At 33.0% G+C, this 22141-nt stretch overlaps 1 pseudogene; it reads right to left on the reverse strand.

Annotated features, from left to right (window-relative positions):
• Positions 1-1157: 1157 nt before the first annotated feature.
• Positions 1158-4238, reverse strand: LOC100803517 (cytoplasmic 60S subunit biogenesis factor REI1 homolog 1-like; annotated as a pseudogene).
• Between the last annotated feature and the right edge of the window lie 17903 nt (positions 4239-22141).

Genomic DNA, 22141 nt, shown 5'->3' on the forward strand with positions numbered 1-22141 from the left:
AGAAGATTTCTGAAGACGGATAATATTTAGGTTTTGTTTGGATAAATTTTCCAATAAACATTTATACTGCTTATGCATAAGTTAAAATAAGCCTCTCTTCTTGCACAACAGAAAGTTTTTCTTTTTTTAATTTTTCTAAAATGCCAATTTTAATCTCTGCATTAACTAATTTTAGATTATAAAAATTTGTTTCATATTTTTCTTATTATTTTCTTCTCTTTTTTACACGCAAGACCATTCAATTTTTTATGTTTGGAATGTCTAAGTTTTACAATATTCGCTCTGAAGGTTAAGAGGTGGGACACTGATTATACGGTGTTTCCTTTCCTTTCATACAACAAGAAATACTTCCAGCACGGGACATCACATATCCTTAATGATGTATGAAAATGACGTGACGATCAATTGCTACTATGAAATCCGAATATTCAGAAAGAGATGCTGGCTCGACATATCGGATTTCTACAAATTCCCGTTACCTGTGAAGTTAACAGTTTACACTTTACAACAAAATTGTCACACCAACAATACAAAATCCCCGTTGCTGATCAAAACCATATACAAAATCCCTCAAGAGAGTAAATTAATTATTGATAAAAAAAACATTCAATAATTAGAGTATGAATAACTATTCATTCCCTTGAATAATGATTTTTCACTTAATAACTATTCAATTTACTGTCTAAAGTGATTAATACTCAAGGAAGCAAATCCAGTAAAGTTTCCATTTCATATCAGAATCGGAATGATAACATTCATTTTGGTTCCCTATTTGATTAAATCAATATGGTGGTAGTAGTAATTGCAGTTGAATATGGAGACAGTGGCAGCGACATGAATGGGAATAGGCATGGTGACAATAGCTAGACAATAGTGTGATTATGGTGACGATGACTAAATGGTGATGGTGGTGACAATAATAACATAATGACGGTAGTGTTGTGTTGACGATAATAATGATAAAGTTATAATGATAATGAGAGTGGAGGTGATGGTAGTGATGAAAGGTAATGATAGGGAGTTTGTGTTTTCAAAAACTCCAATTAAATTCACAAAATCCTCTTTCTTGATTTTAAAAATATATATAAAACTATTTTGACAAGAATTTAAAATTATTTCAACTCTATTTTTTTAATATATTTTTATTTTAAAAATTATATTTAAAAATCAAAAATAAAAAACTCGTAACCACCCGGAATAGGACCTAAATATTCTCTAGTTCAAACTCGAAAAAAAAATGCAATGTATTGAAAGAACAAGAGACTAGTTCAATTCCTCATCTTCCTCTCCAGACAAATACCAAGCGACCAGAATGCAAAATTGTAATTCCTCCAGGATTAAAATTAAAATTTCCACTCATTATGGTTCCATGTTTTCAAAAATAAAAAATATCAACTCCATGCCCCGACTCCCCCCAAAAAAAGCGCCAACCAAAGGTGTCCTTATCATCCAGGTGTTGATGATACCAATAACGACAAAGAAATAAGTAGAATGCCAAATTCCTCATTGGAAAATATCATGTATATCATCACTCTACTACCTTTGGATACCTTGTGGATGATTCATGAGATCAAGAAATGTAAAATTATTTCATAGAAAAAACTACTACACAGCACCACTCAAGTAAAACTATTATTAGTGAGGACTAATAAGGGACATTCTTTGGCAGGTTCCGGATAGCATTGCTCTTCATCACCATCTTAATTTGTACGCATATTGTCCACACCTGACCTATTCATTTCCTTCGGCACTTTTCATCCTCACAATTATCTTCTCCCTTGATTGGATAGTGGTCAAGCCCATGCTCCTGTACCAGAAAATAAAGAAAAGAAAAACCCATCACCATGTGACTATGATTTGCTCGAAACACCAAATGCCCCTCAGCTTTACAAAATAGAACACAAGGTTAGAAAGGTGAACCTTGAAGCCAACGCAGCATTGACAGCCATATTTGCTGGTGATGACAGAGGTTTCTGACAATAATAACGCAAAAATTCACAGTAACCAAGTGTTTTTGGTTGATGTTCTATATGCAGATTTCCTGGTGATTATGAGCTCGGACCCACCAACAAGTTCTACATTGTTAGATGACCATCACCATAATGCACTTTACAGTGACTTTTTGCTTCCATAGGTTTCCTGACTGCTTCCAAGCTACGAAAAGGATAACATCGATCATTGCAGTACAGACACATGTAGTCTCTTTTGACCTAGAAAAATACAGAGAAATTAGGACCTAACCAATTACCAAACCTTTCTGTTTGGGAGAAGGGGTGGTGCAGAAGATAGGTAAGTAGACCTTTTGGATCCTTCAAATACTCAACATCTGAAATGAAGAATTCATGATGCTTGTGCCATGCAGTCTTCTATTGTTTTGTGCTCTTGATCACACATAAAGCAACATGAGGGGTCTAACTCCTCAAAATCATCAGCATCTTCCTCCATATCAACATTTTCACCATGCTCATTCACATTCAAATCAGTCAAGGACTTGGCAGCACGTGCTTCATCAACCAAATCCTCTTCAGGATCAACCTCCTCCCATTCATCTTCACATTCTTCATTTTCAGAGTTATCTACCTCTCTTCTAGGAGGAGGCCTATTCACAACACGTTGTGGAAGTGGCTTAATTATTGCCTTCTCATCTGCATGGCTAGTTCCTTCAGAGGCCCGCATCATATGACCACGTGATTTAAGGTGCTCAGCATGAGCTTTAGAACTTTTATAATCCTTTCCACAGAGACCGCAGCTATAGAGCATGGGGGTTTCACTCAATTTATTTTTCTCTTGAGCAAGCACAGATTGTCTAGCCAGAAAGAGCGCTTCTGTCACCCAAGGAACCCCAACATGTATTAAAAAAAATCAACATTAATTTAGTACTTTCGAGAAAACAAACCAAGTTCTTCCAAAAAAAATTGAGAGTCATCAAATCCTCCCCCTCCCCAGCAACGCATGCACGTCAAAGGTCACATATAGTGAAAGTATGACAGGAGTATATCTTAGTCATACAATCACACAGATGTTCAAAATTATTTCAATGCATTGATTGAGCTTTTCCCATAACCTAAAATCAACATTTATATAAGTTCTGTCATCTAACTTCTCTAAAAGCATGTTGATTTTAACATTGAAGAAAAACTCAATTTATTTTACCTTCTTACTTTCTTCTCACACGTGCTTAAAAATTTTATTCAAATTAACCTCCTTATAAACATACCCTCGATCGACAATTACTGTGTGAAATATTCTTAACACAATCAATTTGAAGCTGTTTTTATCCTACCAGTTGAGCCAACCCTCACTTGGAACATACCCATAACAAAATAAAATAATTTAAATTTATATACTCAAACAAACCTTATAATCTTTCCGGATTGAGCCATAAAAAATAAAATTAGGGTTTAACGAAAATTGAGAAAAGGAAAAGAACCTTGGGCTTGAGGTTGTAGCGATGCCACTCGGACTTGTAATGGAGTTTTTGCTCTGTGTCATCTTTGAATTCCGTGTTGCGAGCGTTGCATGTTAACCCTGGCTTGTGATGCAATGCATTAGGATAGCTAGAGGAGAATTAGGTTTAGGTAACGTTGAGAAAAGGGGCTTAGAGAAATTGCAGGTGGGTGGGTGATTATGGATGGGTTGTTTTGTTATGGCTGTTGTGAGCAGAATGATATCCACTCTCCTCATGTTACAATCTATGAATCATTGCTCTACTCAGCAAGGGTTCGTTTATCGCTTGAAGTCAATTCTGAAACCAGAAAGGTTAGCGTATAAAGTCCAACTAGACACATTTGGCAATTGTCTATACTAATTGATCATAAGTCTAAGAGTTACTTATCTTCACTGTTGGATCTGAATTCTGAAATGATTACAGATGTTCATTGAGGAGGTCATGGAGCTGGTAGAGTTGAACTTACTGAGGGAAGCTTTGGTTGGTTTACCTGGTGTTAGTGGTCTCTCCACCAAATAGCGCAAGAGACTAACTATAGCAGTTGAGGTAGTGGCTAATCCCTCTATAAAATTCATGGATGAGCCAACATCTGGGTTAGATGCCAGGGCTACTGCAATAGTTATGAGGACAGTTAGAATTTAGAAACATAGTGGACACAGGAAGAACAATTGTTTGTACCATCCATCAACCAAGCATAGACATATTTGAAGCTTTTGATGAGGTAAGTGTTGTTGTTGATCATATGATACTGCGTTTTCTGACTTTTCTTATTTGACTTGTCAATTGCCATACTACATGTGCATAATAAACCAAAAATTGGTTTAAGCTTTTCCTACTAAAACGAGGAGGGAGAAATATATGTTGGGTCGTTGGGTCACCACCATTCCAACCACCTCATTGAGTATTTTGAGATAAGAACTAAGACATGTCTGAAAAAATCAAATGACATTTATAGTAATTCAAGATGCTTGTTAGCTGTTACTGATATTGTAGTACTATTTCTAATCTTACTTTCAAGCAGAGGATTGAAGGGGTTGGTAAAATCAAAGATGGACATAACCCAGCAACTTGGATGTTGGAAATTACAACTTCGGCATGAGAAATGGATTTGAATGTTGACTTTGCTGATATATACAAAAATTCAGAATTATATAGGTAAGTTGGTTTGCAGTGTACTAGTGTTACTCAACATCCTTATTTAGTCAAAGTCAATATATTTTATAAATATCTTACAAGGATATGCCATTTCAATCTAGTGCTGAAAAATATATATGTATGTTATATGTAAAGAGGAACAAAGCACTTGTAACTGAATTGAGCGAGCCTACTCCAGGTTCCAAGGAACTTCATTTTCCTACACAATATGCACAACCATTTTATGTTCAATGCAAAGCCTGCCTATGGAAACAACATTGGTCTTGCTGGCGCAACCCTCCGTATACTAACGTTCACTACATTCTTAGCTTTGATGTTTGGGACAATGTTCTGGGACCTGGGATCCAAAACGTGAGTTACTATTGCTTAATGTATAGTAATTAAAAAGAGTAATGCAATATCCCTCTACAAATTTTATAAAGAAGGTATTAAATAAAAAACATTTGATACTTACCATACAAAACAGTTAGGACTATTCAATTAAAAATGGAAGGATTTAGAACTATTCAATTAAAAAACATGCATAAGTTGTGTTAAACACACCCTCATTCCCCAACAAATTGAGCCCCTTCTGAACAACATGCAGAATAAGGAAACAAAATCTGTTTAATGTTATGGGTTCCATGTACAATGCCATTCTCTTCCTTGGGATCCAGAATGGCTTTTCTGTGCAACCAGTGGTGGCCATTGAACGGACAGTCTTTTATAGAGAAAGAACAGGTGGAATGTATTTAGCCATCCTCTATGTTGTTGCTCAGGTAATTAACTTAACTTCTAGAAACATTATTTAGTATTTTATGTCAGTTCTGTATCTCAAATCCTATTAATATAATGCAAACTAATGCACCTTTTACTTCTTCGGTTGTCATAGAGCTACAATATATTGTTGTCCAAGCTATAACATATGGCATCATAGTTTATGCAATGATCAGATTTGAATGGACTGCTTCGAAATTCTTTTGGTATCTATTCTTCATGTACTTCACATTTTTAAACTTCGCCTTTTATGGCATGATGACTGACCGTAACACCAAACCGACACATTGCTTCAATTATGGCTACTGCATTGTATGGAGTTTGGAACCTGTTTTTGGGATTTGTTGTCCCACGACCTGTAAGTCATGTAATCTATAAATGTAATGAGCAATGCATCTGAGGCAATTCTATAGATGTACATATATAACGATGCTTAGTTTTATATTGTATATGGTGACAGAGCATTCCTGTGTGGTGGAGATGGTACTATTGGGCATGTCCTGTTGCTTGGAGCTGTAACATCACAGTTTGGAGATGTAACAAGTGAAGTTGAGTTAAATGAGACAGTGAAAGAGTTTCTTAGAAGATACTTTGGTTATAGAGATGATTTTGTAGGAGTTCCTGCAGGTGTAGTTGTTGGATTAGCAGTGCTATTTGTCACTATCTTTGCTTTTTCTGTAAAGGTCTTCATGATTGTAGATCATGGTTTGGTATGAACTAAGGAGAAGTCATCCATTTTGAAGGAACTGTGTCAGAAAGTAAGACTTCGATGAATTTGATTAGTGTACTGAATTTATATTAGATGCCCAACAGTGTCACTTTAGTTTCATGATTACTAATGGAAATGTAGTTTGATTGTTTGAATTTTTCAGTGGTGGATAATGGAGACAAATAAAGTGTGGGGCAGAGACAGTTGGTTTGTCTTTGGTTGGTTTTACTCAAGCGAATGCGAGTGTTGTTTATGGCTGAGGCAATTGCTTTTGTTGATTCTGAAAACATGGTTTAAGTTCAACGTGTTAATTATTTTGAAAGAAGTCACTATCATTCAAATTAATGATTAATGAATTGGTATCACTAGATTAGTATTCCACTATGTTAATTGTAGAGGATTTGGTTCTAACAGAAACACCAAAAAAATTTGGGTGCTTTCTGAGTTTGCAGTTCTTTGGTCTATTTAGTTGGAGCTTCTTGGAAGAGCAACAAGTTATTTTGGGATCAATTAGTTTTTTTTCTAAATTGTAACTCCTTTATGATGCTCTGCCAATGGTTTTTTAAGAACAAGACCAAGTTAATTTGTACAACCAAGTTATTTGTGGGGTTTGTCAATTAATTATTGATTGTTTTATTTATTATTATAATAATTATTATTATTGATTACTTTATCTATAAAGTCAATTGTTCAAAAGAGATATCAGATCCGAAATTGTTGACATTAGTTACGTAATGGCAATTGCTATTTCCACTCTCCATGTTTGGTTATCCACTCCGTTTTTTTTTTCTATTTTCTCCTAAATCACAATTGTAACCCCCCTCCTCCCTCCCTCATGACTTGCTTTTTGAAGAAAATAAAAAATCTTTCCTACATATCTACAAGAGGCAAGAGCCATGTTGTAAAAATTGTCAATCTTGTGAACCTTCTTTCAGTCAATTGAATGGGTTGAGCTGAAGTGAATGGTCAGCATACTCAAGGGTATTCCTTTGCGCACCAGTCAAAATTAATGATACACCCAGCACAAGATGGACAATTCCAAAATTACCCTTCCATAAAGTTGTTAGTCAATCCGTAATGAACCCATACGATTTTTAATTATTTTTTTTTAAAAATATGTTTTATGAATTAATTTAAAATTAATGGTCTATGCAAGAATCAAACCTGTATCTTTGGCGTTATTAGCAATTTAGCACGATGCTCTAACAGATGAGTTAATAGACCATTATAAAATAATTAATGTCGTTATATATAACACTAAAATTTCTAATATATATTTAATGCACATGTAAATTTACATAATAAATTTTGTGACAATTAATTTTGATCTAATAATTAATTTGTTTACATATATAAATTGTAAATAAAAATCATAGATTTAATAAAATTTTGTATATGTAAAAAATACATTATTAACATAAATCTATTAATGTATTTTTTTGGCCTTATTATAATTAATTTTAATCTAATAATGTATTTTTTTACATATATATATATATATATATATATATATATATATATATATATATGTAAAAAAATACATTATTAACATAAATTTATTAATGTATTTATTAGTCTTATTACAAATAATTTTGATCTAATAATATAAGAGCCATTTTTGTTGGTGGCTTAACAATGCAAGAGCCATTTTCAGTCCAAATTTGGATAAGATCTTCGGAGTCACTTTAGTGAACTCCATGCATATGCAACTTCACCTTGTTTCTCTATTAAATGGTGTAAAGAAACCCCTTTAGAATAGACCTGTTTCAACAATTTAAGGTCTACTACTCTTATTTACAAATTAGCCCTTTCTTGATATTTGGAATGTTTTTCATTATTTTTTTCATATAATTAAACACAAACGGTTATTTGACCTCCTATTGTAGGTAAAAATCATATGCTTCACCGATGGCTCATTTGTCAAGTACTTCACCATAGCCTTCACCCATTCTCCAAGGATAATCGACAATTCCAAATTGATAGCACTAGCACCAATGAGCACGATGTGCTGTTAACAGTAATCGTTTGTAGAACAATTCCAAATTGGATGGGTAATTTCTATTAATTTTGATGTTTGTATTATTCTGAAACTAGGCCACTCCTTGTGCTACAACCTATTTTTTAATATTAGTAGAGTGTATTTTGTAAAAGAGGACATTTTTGGAAAATAAATTAAAAAGGGAAGTGTTTAAGAAAAAGATAGAAAGTGTAAAAAAAACAAATCGTGTGACCTATTGGCTCTTAAGGAGAGCCCATTAGGTCAAGAGGAAAGGGGGACAAAACATTAATGCATATAGAGGGTGGCACGAATCCCAAGGATAGAAATCAGACCAATTATATCGCGCCATTTGGCAACCATAAGAGAAGAGAGGGGGTTACCAGGTAATCTCTCATTCTCTCACTCTCTGGCGTTTAACTCTCCTTTCTTCCTCTCCCGATTCTTTCTCCTTTTTTTTTTTTTTTGTGATCTTCTATTTCATTTCGTTCTATCACATCGGGGGCACCTTGGCCGCTAGCGAGGTTCATGTGGATTAGACTGTGATGTATAGTTTGTTATTACGTTTCGTTTTGGTTATTTGTGCATTCCTCATCACCTTCCTCATGGAATTTTTGTTTTCTTTAGCTCCGCCACCGCGTCACCACCATGCTGCCATCACCGGCCTTGCGCTGTCTTGCCTTGCACCGATGGCGCCACAGAGGCGTACCACCATTCGTGGTAGTAGCCTCCTTTCTCGTGCCATTTTGGGGTTAGACAATTAAGGTTTTTCCAACCTTGTTGCTTAATTGCAGGTTGGGCTAGGTTGCCTCAACCCGGTTCCAACCCTAGCCCAAAAAGAGAAAATGTAAAAAAAAAAAAAGAATCTACTCACACCTCCCTTCTTACATTTACACCCTTTGTCTGAAATAAAATAAAAATTTCTATTTGCACCCATTTTTCATTTACGCACACACCCTTTTTGCTTTCAGGGCCTGGCAAGTAATTTACATATCTTTAATTTGAATTGTTATCATTAATTTACATATCTTTGTTTTCTAGTTTTTTTTTATTTTTTGATCAATAATTTTTGTAAAGAAAACAACTACTCTTGATGCATATTATAAAAGACAACGTAATGAAGCTTCCCAAGTAGCAAGTAATCCATCAACTCTTCCATCATCTTCAAAGAAAAACAATTTAAAGTTTCTAGAATAGAAGAAGTAGATATCTCGTCACTTGAGAAAGATCTAGGAAAGCGTTTTTCTATTTGGAAATATCCGGTTGACCAACATGACAAGATTCATAGAGCTTACATCAATGTTGGACCATATCAACCTAAAAATATAGTGTTTCCAACTTCTACCATTGGAAAACATCATCGACAATTTCAACCTTCTTGGTATAATAAGTTTCCAAGTTGGTTGGAGTATTCACCTCACAAGGATGTTGTCTTTTGCTTACCTTGCTACTTGTTCAATAACAATCACGGTGATCAAAATGATGGAAGACATACTTTTGCTGAAATGGGATTTAGAAATTGGAAGAAAGTCAATGATGGAAAGAATTGTGCATTTCTATGTCATGAAGGAGTTCGCTCTAACTAAATGCATAAAAGATGTCTAAAATTTTGTGATGATTTACTAGATCAATCTCAACATATTGAGAAAGTATTTGACAAACAAAGTGCTGAAATTATAGCAAAAAATCGCTTACGACTAAAGACTTCTATTGATGTAGTTCGATGGTTCACATTTCAAGCATGTGCTTTTAGAGGCAATGATGAAAGTCTTCAGTCACTAAATAGAGGAAATTTTATTGAGCTAGTAAATCTTATGGCGTCTTATAGTTCTAAGGTTGCTAATGTTGTTCTTGAAAAAGCTCCAGGAAATGCTCAATATATCTCACCAAGTATTCAAAAAGAGATATTGTATATTTTTGCTAGAAGGGTACGTGTTGCAATACGTGAAGAGATTGGTATTTTTAATTTTTGTCTTACCATTGATGAAGCTAGAGATGAATAAAAAAGAGAACAAATTGCAATAGTGTTGAGATTTATGGATAAAGATGGGCATGTTCAAGAGAGATTTTTTGATCTTATTCATGTTGTCGACACTTCTTCTTTAACATTGAAGAAACAAATTTCAAGTGTTCTTTCTCGCCATTGTCTTGATATTCAAAATCTTCATGGCCAAGGGTATAATGGAGCTAGCAACATGCGTGGTGAATGGAATGGGTTACAAGCTTTATTCTTGAAGGATTGCCCTTATGCATTATATTCATTGTCTTGCTCATCGCCTACAACTTGCTCTAGTTACAGCTGCTAGAGAAGTTAGTCATGTTCATCAATTTTTTTCAAGTTTATTATTGATTGTGAATGTTGTGACTACTTCTCCTAAGTGACATGACCAATTGCAAGTTGCACATGCGACAATAATAGCAAATTTGATTGCTAGTGATGATATTGAAACAAGTAATGGATTAAATCAAATTGGAACATTACAAAGAACTACAGATACTCGATGGGGATCTCACTTAAATTTTGTTCGGAGCCTATTATGCATGTTTGATGCTACTTGTGAAGTTCTTCAAAATGCTACTGAAGATGGTAATTATTCCCTCCGTGGTAATGCTAACAGTGCTTATGATATTCTCACATCTTTTGAGTTTTTTTTTTTTGTTACATCTTGTGAGAGATATATTAGCAGTTACACATGATCTTTGTCATGCTTTACAATGCAAGAATCAAGATATTTTGAATGTAATGTCTTTAGTTTCCACTACTAAAAGCTTGCTCCAAAGAATGAGAGAATCAAGTTGGGATGGATTTTTCAAGGAAGTCGAGTCATTTTGTGAGAAGCATGAAATTATTGTTCCTCACATGACTACTTTGTATATTCCTAGAAGAGGTTGAGTTCGCCACAATGTTGATCATATTACAGTTGAACATTATTATCGTATAAATTTGTTCATTGCTACCCCTGACACCCAGTTACATGAGCTTAATAATAGATTTTGTGACAATATGGTGGAATTGCTTACTTTGAGTTCAACTTTAGATCCTAAAGATCTTTACAAATCACTTGACATGGAGAAAATTTGTGATTTGGCAACAAAGTTTTATCCTGATAATTTTACTGGACAAGACAAGTTGCATCTTAGGATACAAGCTCAACATTATGAACTTGATGGTCCTTTTCATTCTGAATTGAAAAATCTATCAACAATTTGTGAGCTATGTCAAGGATTGGTGAAAATAAATAAATATTTGACTTATCCTTTGGTTAATTCGTTTGGTGTTGACTCTTCCTATTTCAACTGCCACGACTGAAAGATCATTTTTTACTATAAAGACAATGAAAAACAAACTCAGAAATAAAATGGAGGACGAATTTCTAGCTGGTTGTTTGATTACCTACATTGAGAGAAAAATTACTGAAAAATTTGATATAAATTCTATCATTGATGAATTTTATGATATGAAAAAACATCATGCACGACTTTGATAAAATGTATAATGTATTTTATTTATTATAATTTTCTGTTTATTTAACATTTATTTAACATTTAGCATTTGACTTTTTGGCTTCCCCTAAATTGAATCCTAGATCTGTCCCTGAACCTAGAGTTTATATTATTTTTTGGTACAGAAGTTACAATCAGTTTCATCTCACCACTTACATTTTCATAAATTTATGTATTCATATCTTGTAAAATTTTACGTAGTTAGTTCTTATTTTTAAACTTATCACTGATTTTTTTTTATCATTCAGAAAGAAAGAACTTATCACTAATTATGTATTCACACTTATTACTGATTAGTTTAATTCTTAAATTATTAAGCTTTTTGTAATCAGTAACGTGTTCTTTATTGAAAGAAAATATTTGTTGTTCTTTTTATTCAAACAAATATATCGTATATAATTTAACAAATATATAATGTATTTTGTATAGGCTTGCTAAGGGTAGAGAGAGGAAGACTAGAGATTTGGATCAAATAAAGTGTGTTAAGGATGAAGAAGGCAAAGTCTTATTGCATGAAAAAGATATCAAGGAAAGGTGGAAGGCGTATTTCCACAACTTATTTAATGATGGATATGGATATGACTCTAGCAGTCTAGACACAAGAGAAGAGGACCGGAACTATAAGTACTATCGTCGGATTCAGAAACATGAAGTAAAGGAAGCGTTGAAAAGAATGAGTAACGGTAAGGCGGTGGGGCCAGACAACATACCTATTGAAGTGTGGAAAACTCTTGGAGATAGAGGTCTTGAGTGTCTCACCAAACTCTTTAATGAAATTATGAGGTCAAAACGCATGCCGGAGGAATGGAGGAGAAGCACGTTAGTGCCAATCTATAAGAACAAGGGGGATATACAAAATTGTGATTATAGGGGAATCAAGCTCATGAGTCATACCATGAAATTATGGGAAAGAGTGATCGAACGGAGATTAAGAAAGGAGACTCAAGTTACTGAGAATCAATTTGGTTTCATGCCGGGAAGGTCGACCATGGAAGCGATCTATTTATTACGGCGGGTGATGGAGCAATATCGCATGGACCAACAAGACTTGCACTTGATTTTTATTGACTTGGAGAAAGCGTATGATAGAGTGCCTAGAGAGATTTTGTGGAAAGCTCTAGAGAAGAAAGGGGTTAGGGTTGCATATATTCGAGCTATCCAAGATATGTATGATAGGGTATCGACTAGTGTTAGGACACAGGGTGGAGAGTCAGACGATTTTCCCATCACAATTGGTTTGCATCAAGGGTCAACCCTTAGCCCCTACCTTTTTACCTTAATTCTGGATGTCCTCACGGAACAAATCCAAGAGATAGCGCCGAGATGCATGCTTTTTGCAGATGACATAGTCCTCCTTGGAGAGTCGAGGGAGGAGTTGAATGAGAGGTTGGAAACTTGGAGACGAGCTCTAGAAACACATGGTTTTTGCCTAAGCAGAAACAAATCGAAGTATATGGAATGTAAGTTCAACAAAAGAAGGAGGGTTTCTAACTCAGAGGTGAAAATAGGAGACCATATTATCCCTCAAGTCACACGGTTTAAATATCTTGGGTCTGTAATACAGGATGATGGAGAAATTGAAGGGGATGTGAATCATCGCATTCAAGCAGGATGGACGAAATGGAGAAAAGCATCGGGGGTGTTATGTGATGCAAAGGTACCGATCAAGCTAAAGGGAAAGTTTTATCGGACTGCGATAAGACCGGCAATTTTGTACGGAACAGAATGTTGGGCGGTCAAGAGCCAACATGAGAATAAAGTAGGTGTAGCGGAGATGAGGATGTTGCGGTGGATGTGTGGTAAGACTCGACAGGATAAAATTAGAAACGAAGCTATTAGAGAGAGGGTTGGAGTAGCGCCTATTGTAGAGAAGATGGTGGAAAATAGACTTAGGTGGTTTGGGCATGTAGAGAGAAGACCGGTAGACTCAGTAGTGAGGAGAGTAGACCAGATGGAGAGAAGGCAAACAATTCGAGGCAGAGGAAGACCCAAAAAGACTATAAGAGAGGTTATAAAAAAGGATCTCGAACTTAATGATTTGGATAGAAGTATGGTACTTGATAGAACATTATGGCGGAAGTTGATCCATGTAGCCGACCCCACCTAGTGGGATAAGGCGTTGTTGTTGTATATAATGTATTTTGTATATATTTTAAAATTTGATAAAATATAAAAAATATTTAAATTATTAAAAATATGTATAGTTAAAAATATAAATTTAAAATGAGATGATATATATATATATATATATATATATATATATATATATATATATATATATATATATATATATATGTTAAGATATCTTTTTGAAAGAAGTTATGCCAATTTTTTCGCTATCTAGAAAATATTTTGAAATTAGAAAAGGAATCAAGTCTTTTTCCTACCAAACTCTTGAGTCTCGCTTCAGGGCAAAAACTTTTTGTTAAGGTTGAAAATGTGGCAGGGAAAACAACATCTTTGAGACTAAAAAGTTGCTTAGCTAACTTAAATTTCTTCTACAAAACTAGACTAAAATTTCTTCCACAAAATCATTTAAAAAGCTTTTTTTATATCTATTTTCATAAAACTTGATGTTATGTTGTGCAACATACTGTTACGGCGCAATTCTTATTGACGGACCCAAGAGTATTGTTATTAGTCTCTGCAATTAAATATAGGAAATAAGAAGAAGAAAAATGTGACACCCTCTATCCTTATAAGTAACTAAATAGATCATACAAAATTTATTATTAAGTTTATAAACACAATAATACAAGAAGGAGAAAAAAAAAACATACAAAATTAATTAATAATTTTGTTTTTAAACACATTTAATTTAAATCAATTCAAAAGGATAAAAGGTTCACATCCACTTAGTAAAAACATAATAGAAATTTTTTTAAATAAAATATAAAATTATCCCGGCTCAAAACAAGGTCGTCCACTCTAAATAAATAATAAAAAAAACTAAAATAAAAAGGTATAATGCAATTATATCATTCAGTAAATCATAACATGCGAAAATCATAAAAAGCGAAGTAAAATCTTATGCCCCGATGTCACACTTATCAGAGCATATCCCTATTATAGACTAAGTCTCTTCATCTCTAGCATGTGACTCATCATATGAAGGCTCACCTGAAACAAAGTGACAATCAGCCCAAACACAAACACACACCGGGAGTAAGTTATCACATTCGTATATAATAAAAATATTAGAGCATGTGAAACATATAATACTTAAACTGAATTTATATAAATAACATTACCACACAACATCGCACACATTATTCACACCCATTCAAGTTCACATACTCCATAAAATAACATCTACCACATTTGTTAACTCAATGAAATTCAAACACAAGCGTTATGCAACAATTATACTAAGACTCAAGCCTATATGCAATGTGGTATCATGTCTGTGAAAAATAACGCTGGGGCGCTTAGGAGTACATGACAAAACACACCACACAATGGGTATACTCGGCCACTCTCACTAAGTAACATCATAAGGTGACCAGTCAGGGTTACTCTGTTTTTCGAGAATGCACCAACCACATGGGATCAACATGGGCTTAAAGGAGCACTCAAACCGAGTATCTTTACCCCCAAGGCCTATACTCCGAAGAATTCGTTTGGGCCTCACCTTCTTGATTCAAGTCCAACCCCTAAAATATTTTTTTTTGCACGCAGACACTGTTTATGAGTTATATAATACCCACGACCTCATTATTATATTTCAAAGATATTTAACAAATTGCGCTACAGTTTAACCCTTCACGATCCTAACTAGGAATCCTACAATTTCCTTTAACACTGCGCATAAAAGTTCTCTCAAGGTAAACACTGGTCGGGTTACTGTATATCTCATAACTCACAAGATAAGTAATATCACTACAAATATCAATCACACACTCATTCACAACCATATTTCATGTCTACAGTTTAACATTTCACACTTTAACTAATTACAAAATATATTCAACAATTAATTAACCATGTATCATAATACTAATAATATACCATATTTAACTTCAAGACTTATAAACAAATAATTATAAAAATACACATGAAACACATATATATAAATATATTATATTCAAAATATATATATATATATATATATATATATATATACTCATATTGATTTATATGAACAACATGTATACCTATATTCTAAACATTTTTCAACTAAGTTGCCAACATCAAGAAAATGCCTAATTACAATATGAATACAATTTTAGTTAATTTCTTTAAATGATTTTAGCCAATTCAATTATCCAACAATCCCTACACATATGAATTTCATGATGAAAAATCACCCATGTGAAATAAAATATAAAGTTTGTAAAAAAAAGAAAAGAAAAGAAAAAGTATCAATATATATGTACACGTATACACTGCGGTGTGAAAAAAAATAAAAAATAAAAAGAACAAGATTGAAAGGCCAACATATCTGGTATAAACAAAATCACCACCACACAATTTTTATGTTAATTATAAAGAATTCTAATTCCTAAGGTACACACCTAACACAGGAACACATCAATTCTACAACAAACTCGCAACAGAACACCAATTGATTCATCAAACACACTCAGTCCGCGATTAAACATGAAAACATAATTAAACTTCATAAACACCCCAAAATAACCCAAAAATTGATCATCCAGGAATCCATACACATGTTTATTCTAATCCCCAAACGTGAGTAACTCATTCCTTACCTCAATGTAGTAACTTAAATGTTCTCTGTTAGCAATCGTGGCGTCTCTGGTGCTCTCTAGAACTCCTCCTCTAGTTGCTTTGTTAGGATTCTTGTGCGTCAGAAAAGAAGAAAGAAACAAAATGTGTTTTCTAAAAAGCTATTTTATGTTAACATTTGGCTTATATAGTAGAAATTTATGACCTAGTTTTATTTATTTATTTATTTATTTCTTATTTACTTATTAAAAGTTACGGCTGTTTAGAATGAGTTTGTTAGATGGTTAGGAATCTGTTTTAGCTTGTTGTTAGTGTGCATAGCAGCTAGGTGTGCAATATACTATAATATATATATATATATATGTGCTGCTGAAAAAATCAGAAAAAAAAATTAATTGAGTTTAGTTTTCTATTTCTCATACTCATTCTAGACTTAAATATAAGTAAAATTAACTTTAAGGTAGATTAATGAATTTAGTTAATAACATTTAATTCAAAAAATATCATTTAAAATTTATTTTCTTTTCTAAAATATCCTTCATAATAGTACTATAGAATAACATTTAATTTGATAGCCCATTCGTCTTTAATTTGTCAAGGACACCAACCAAGTGTTGTTCACATGTGAATGGGCCACCAACATTAATTTCCTAGAAGATAAGAGATAGAATCATATGACTAAGTAACTCTCCTTTTAAGTTTCCTATTTCTTTAGTTAATTTGGTGGCTCACCACTTGATTACTTACGAACTCATCATTACCAGTTTTTATTACTCACTCGTCATTAATTGGAGTATCTCACATAAGTAGTACACATTATGATTAATTAGAAGGAGGTTATCGACAAAAAAAAAAAAGAAATTAGAACAAGTGGTTCATCTGCAAGACTTTTGGGAATCCAATATAGAGCTGATTCACCGGAAATAAAATTTTATTAAATGAAGGATATAATAGAAATACTAACATTAAATAAGATAAAAGTTATTTAATATTTATTTATATTTAGGTTTAGATTTTTTTTTAGGTTTGGAGGGAGTAACTTCTAACCTAGCTAGGTGCAATTTTTTTAGTAAAGTTTATACCATATTATTGACTATAGTCTTGACTCTTGAGAGACTAAACTATGTTTATTTATTACTAATTTACCATTTTCATTTAGCCTGTTTTTATAGACTCGTTTAGTTTCATTATGCTTTTGTATTTTGGTTTAGGTAATTATCTTTGAAAAGTCCTTCAATCGTTCTAAGTTTTATTTATTTTTAGAATAGAGCTAAGTTTGATTACTCTTTGAAAGCAAACGTTGTTTTCACAAGCTTAAGAACACTTAGGTCCTTCGCTACTTGGATAGTAGACACCTTTGGTCTCCAAACTTCTAGGAGACTTATTTCTTACCTTGTCTTTATGATTAAACTCCTTGTCAAAAGGCTTTAAGACCAATAATCATTATTTGAAAATTGAAATCTTCGAATCACTTCACTTCTATGGTCAAGTCTTCACTCATGAACATTTCATGTTAGTGAACCAACACCCCAATCTTAGTCTTTTAACGCGATTAGTTCCTTCATGTATGAGTGCAAGAGCAAACAAAAATTGCCATATTTGTTACTAGATAGTGCACAAATAATTAAAAACTTAGCCTTTTTACATTTAGTTGAACTTCGTGGAATTGTTCAATTGTCCAATTGTATGTAGGAATGATTTGCCTTAAACATCTTTTAGCTCGTAATCACCATTTAAAATGACACTAAATAAGTTATATTGGGTAGATTTGATAAATAGCTCCATTTTATTTCTCCTTTAGTAGTATATTGAAGGTCATGTGACTAAAATCTCCTTTAAGAATAAGTTACTTATACAATTTTGTCATGTTCTTCGAAATTATGCAGGCTAAAGATTCTTATAAGCCATTACTTCAGGGGTATCAATGTAAAAGACTGATCAGTAGGTAGTTATATTTCACAAACAAAGAGCACAGTTGATGGAAATGTGTGAAGTTTGAACTAGTGTTCTAGATGCAAATTGTTAACTTTTATCGGTTTGTCTATGCCTTTCATGGCATAATACAAGTTTTACCAGTAATAAAAGAACATTCAAAGTCATGCTAACGAGTAACAACAGATTACTTGTGAACCACACTAATTATAAGTATAACTCATTTGATTTTATTTTCACTTTGTATATAGGAGGTGGTTATAATTGACTCAAACCTTGGAATCAAATCTACATTATGAAAACTCCAGCTCAAATTTTTGTCAGTGGTGGTGACTCAACTTGGTCAACTGGATTAGTCAAACTCAGTTTGTCGCTATCAAACTGTATGCTCAATCAAGTAATGCAGCTATGATAATGAGCTAGCTTTGGACTAAAAAATGGCGTAATTAAAACAGTGGTGTGTGGAGAAGGTTTATGACAATGATATTGTATTTCCTTGCTGGTCAGTGACTTCTGTACATGATTGTTGCATTTGTTTTTCAAGATGATGGCTTGAAATGAGAAAATAATTACATTGATATAGAAGGATTTTTCAGGTGGGAACACAGGCAGATTCTAGTAAGGTTAGGATGCAGAAAGGCTTAAAAGGTGGAAAATTGTGAGGTCTAAAGATTGCCAACAAAAAACAATTGACAGACAACATATCTAACACATGCCATGCAGTGGCAGACAAGTTGCATGTGAAGGAAAATGGTCAATCTCTACTTGTAGATAACCAGAAATGGAAAAACAAGGACACAAGATGTTTTATTGAGGGCTTTCTGGAAAGGTGAACACCATCTCAGCTGGTGTTTTATTGAGGGAGTGTTTCTATTAGTGTTTTTGGAAGCCTATGGTGGTTTTCTTTTCTACTTTCTCTTTTGGTTGATTTTCCTGTGGCATTTCTTTTGTTTTCTTTCAGCTTGTTTTTTTGTCTCTTCTGGAGGATATTTTATTATTTTCTCATAGTGTCATGTATATTTTCTTCCTTTTTAATGAAATTTATTTTCCTATCTGAAAAAGAAAAAGGTGAGCACAACCATTGAGATCATTAGGGACGGTTAGATCTTTGTTGTGACAAGAAGAAAAAAATGATAGGGAACCATGAACTTGGGAAGAAGAATTTTTTTGGTGTATGAAGACAAAGGATGAGAGAAAAGCTAGCGGGAGTGAAGAAATGAAGTTGCTAATTTTGAGAAGAACAAGTGACAGAATCAAGCCATGGAGGATGGTACCTCTTTGATATCATTTTGACATTTTAGGAATTAGATACCAAGTATACCATGCCTGATATAAGGGATTAAATGGTAAAGGAAAAAGGGGATGCATTGTACTAATAAGACTCCCAATAATAGTTATCTATGTACTAACTCCAACTTTATAGATCAAATTGTAATACAATTAGTTCAGGAGGAATGCTAGTATCACTCTAATGCTTTCTTTTTAACACTTTTTTTTTATTAATGGTTGGAATTTATAAGAAATTACAAATTTTGATAAGTTTCATTTCTCATGGAAGGAGTCTCTATCCTGATTCAGAAGTATAATCCTTCAAAATATGTCATTTTTAATAAATTTCAATCAATAATAATATAGTGTGTTAAAAAATTATAGTCAGCATTCCTCTTGATAATAACTTCTACCATTAATGATGTAATTTAACACAATTACTCTATTCAACATAGAATTACCAATGTTTAGTTTAGAAGGATATAGTTGGAGTAATAAGAATTTTAAGAAAGAGAAATGAAATAAGCTTCTTTATAAGTTAAAATTAGTTTATGAATAATTATTCTATTTATTTCATTTTTTTTTCTCCTATTTGTATTTATGAAAAAGTTATCCAAGCATGGCCTATATGCATTTCTAAATCTTGTATGAGTTGTATCTTCTAGCTAGGGGTCTTTTTGTTTCTATGAGGCATGATCATGAATCAAATAAATGAATTGTTGGAATACGAATTGTGCTTTATGAATAATTATTTTAGAAGATAATTGGGATTCTGCTGGCTGAATTTGCGGTAGTGGTTTCCCCATTCCTTTTTTAGACTTCTTAGTCAATTTATGTCTACAAGTATACATATGGTTACATGCATCCCCAGCCAATTAAATCACCCTCAGTCATTGCATATCCATTTCTTTTGGACAAGTTTCACCAAAAGAAAGAAGCGTCTATGTTCATGTAGTCATGTTGTCATGCATGTGCAGATAAAATAAAAGTTTTGTATTAATTTTGGGTTAGTGTTTGTCCTCTATATTATTTGGATAAAAGCACTTTCAAATTTCCATGATAGACGTGTATAAATATGGATGTTTCTTAGTTGGGGGTGAGTTTTATGCAATGTGCTGAAAATTTAACAACTCTTGTCCTTTTATGATGATGGATACCATGTTTTTCACATGAAACCAATTTAGAATGTGCAGTCTATAAATACATAAAAAGATGAGTCACTCATTTGATGGTGTTCAATTTTTTTGATTGTGAGCCACTGTGACCACTCTCAATGCTGACTTTTACATTTTCTTCTTAAATTGCCCTGCTTCCTGCACATCACATGCCAATATGAATTGCAAGAAAAATCTGCACATGCTAAGGTTATATGGGATAGTGCAAAAATAACTACGGAGCTGGTCCATGTTCTTATGTCTCAGGTGACTTGTAAAGTTGCATTGCTACACGTTTATGTTTTGGCTATACAATACAGCTAAGAAGTTATTATGGTCAATTATTTGTGGGTTTTGAAATGAGAAATTATTATGGTCACTTATTTGTGGGTTTTGAAATGAGAAAATAAGGTAAGTAGTCTTATATCGTCATTTAATTTCAAATTATTGTGTATGATAAGTTAATTAATTTTTATATAATAATCACCTTAAAAGTCTTTATAAAACTATTTTACATCATAATTATGTGATGATTGAATATTTTTTTACCATATTTTCCTTTTCTGTGTAGGTAATAAAAAGACATCCTTTTCGATTTACTGAATCAATGATTGGAAGCTGATTCAGGCTTCCACTAGAGATGATGTCTTTATTTGTTTCTTTTTTGGGCATTGCTACATATTGGGTTACAAAAACATTATTCTGACAGATGCTAAATGCATTTTGCCTGTTTGATTTGGGCTTGTGGCCTGCACAACCTTCTTTTCTTCCTCAAGATTAACTGTCTTGGGCTCCGTTTGGATTAGATTGTTGTAAAATTGATTTTTGAATGGTTTTAGAAACTAAAGTTAATAAATATAATTTATGTTCAGAGTGATATTTTAAAAGATGAGCTTAGAAAAATTAATTTTGTTTGAAGGTATTAAAGTACTTTTGAAATGTAAATATGAGAGTGTTTTAAATTTTTTGTGGTTCTATCTTCTATGCTTAGAATTAATTTTATTTATGTTTCAAGTTAAAAGTTTTTAACTTCTGTTAAAATTTGTTTTACCTGTTGTAATATGATTTTCTGTACCCAAAATCAATCAAATTGGTTACTGTTTAAGGTCACACTCTCTTAAGCCTATAAATTATTAACGGGAGAAAGACTAGACTGTAAGTCTAAAATTGGCCTATGAAGTACATTGTTTTTTCTCAAATTCTAAAGTTGTGTAATTTTTTCTGAGGTGATTAGAATATTATTAAAGTGATACTTTTTAAGAAAACAACGAAGAAAAAGTGACTTCTTGGTGTGGCAGTCGCAATCAATAATAGCTATCAGCACGTGAAAATGGCACTGACAATTTGATTAACAAAGTAACAAGTTTCATGTCACCACCAAGTAAATTATAAAAAAATAAAAATAAAAGAAACTATAAATGGCAAAAAGTCAGAAAGAGACTCTGAAAATAGCACCAGCGAAGATACAAAAATGTATAAGCAAACATGCGTAGAACAGGTTTACCATTTGACCTAGCTTGTGGTATGGC

Source organism: Glycine max, chromosome 14, assembly GCF_000004515.6.
Source record: "Glycine max cultivar Williams 82 chromosome 14, Glycine_max_v4.0, whole genome shotgun sequence".
NCBI lineage: Eukaryota > Viridiplantae > Streptophyta > Magnoliopsida > Fabales > Fabaceae > Glycine > Glycine max.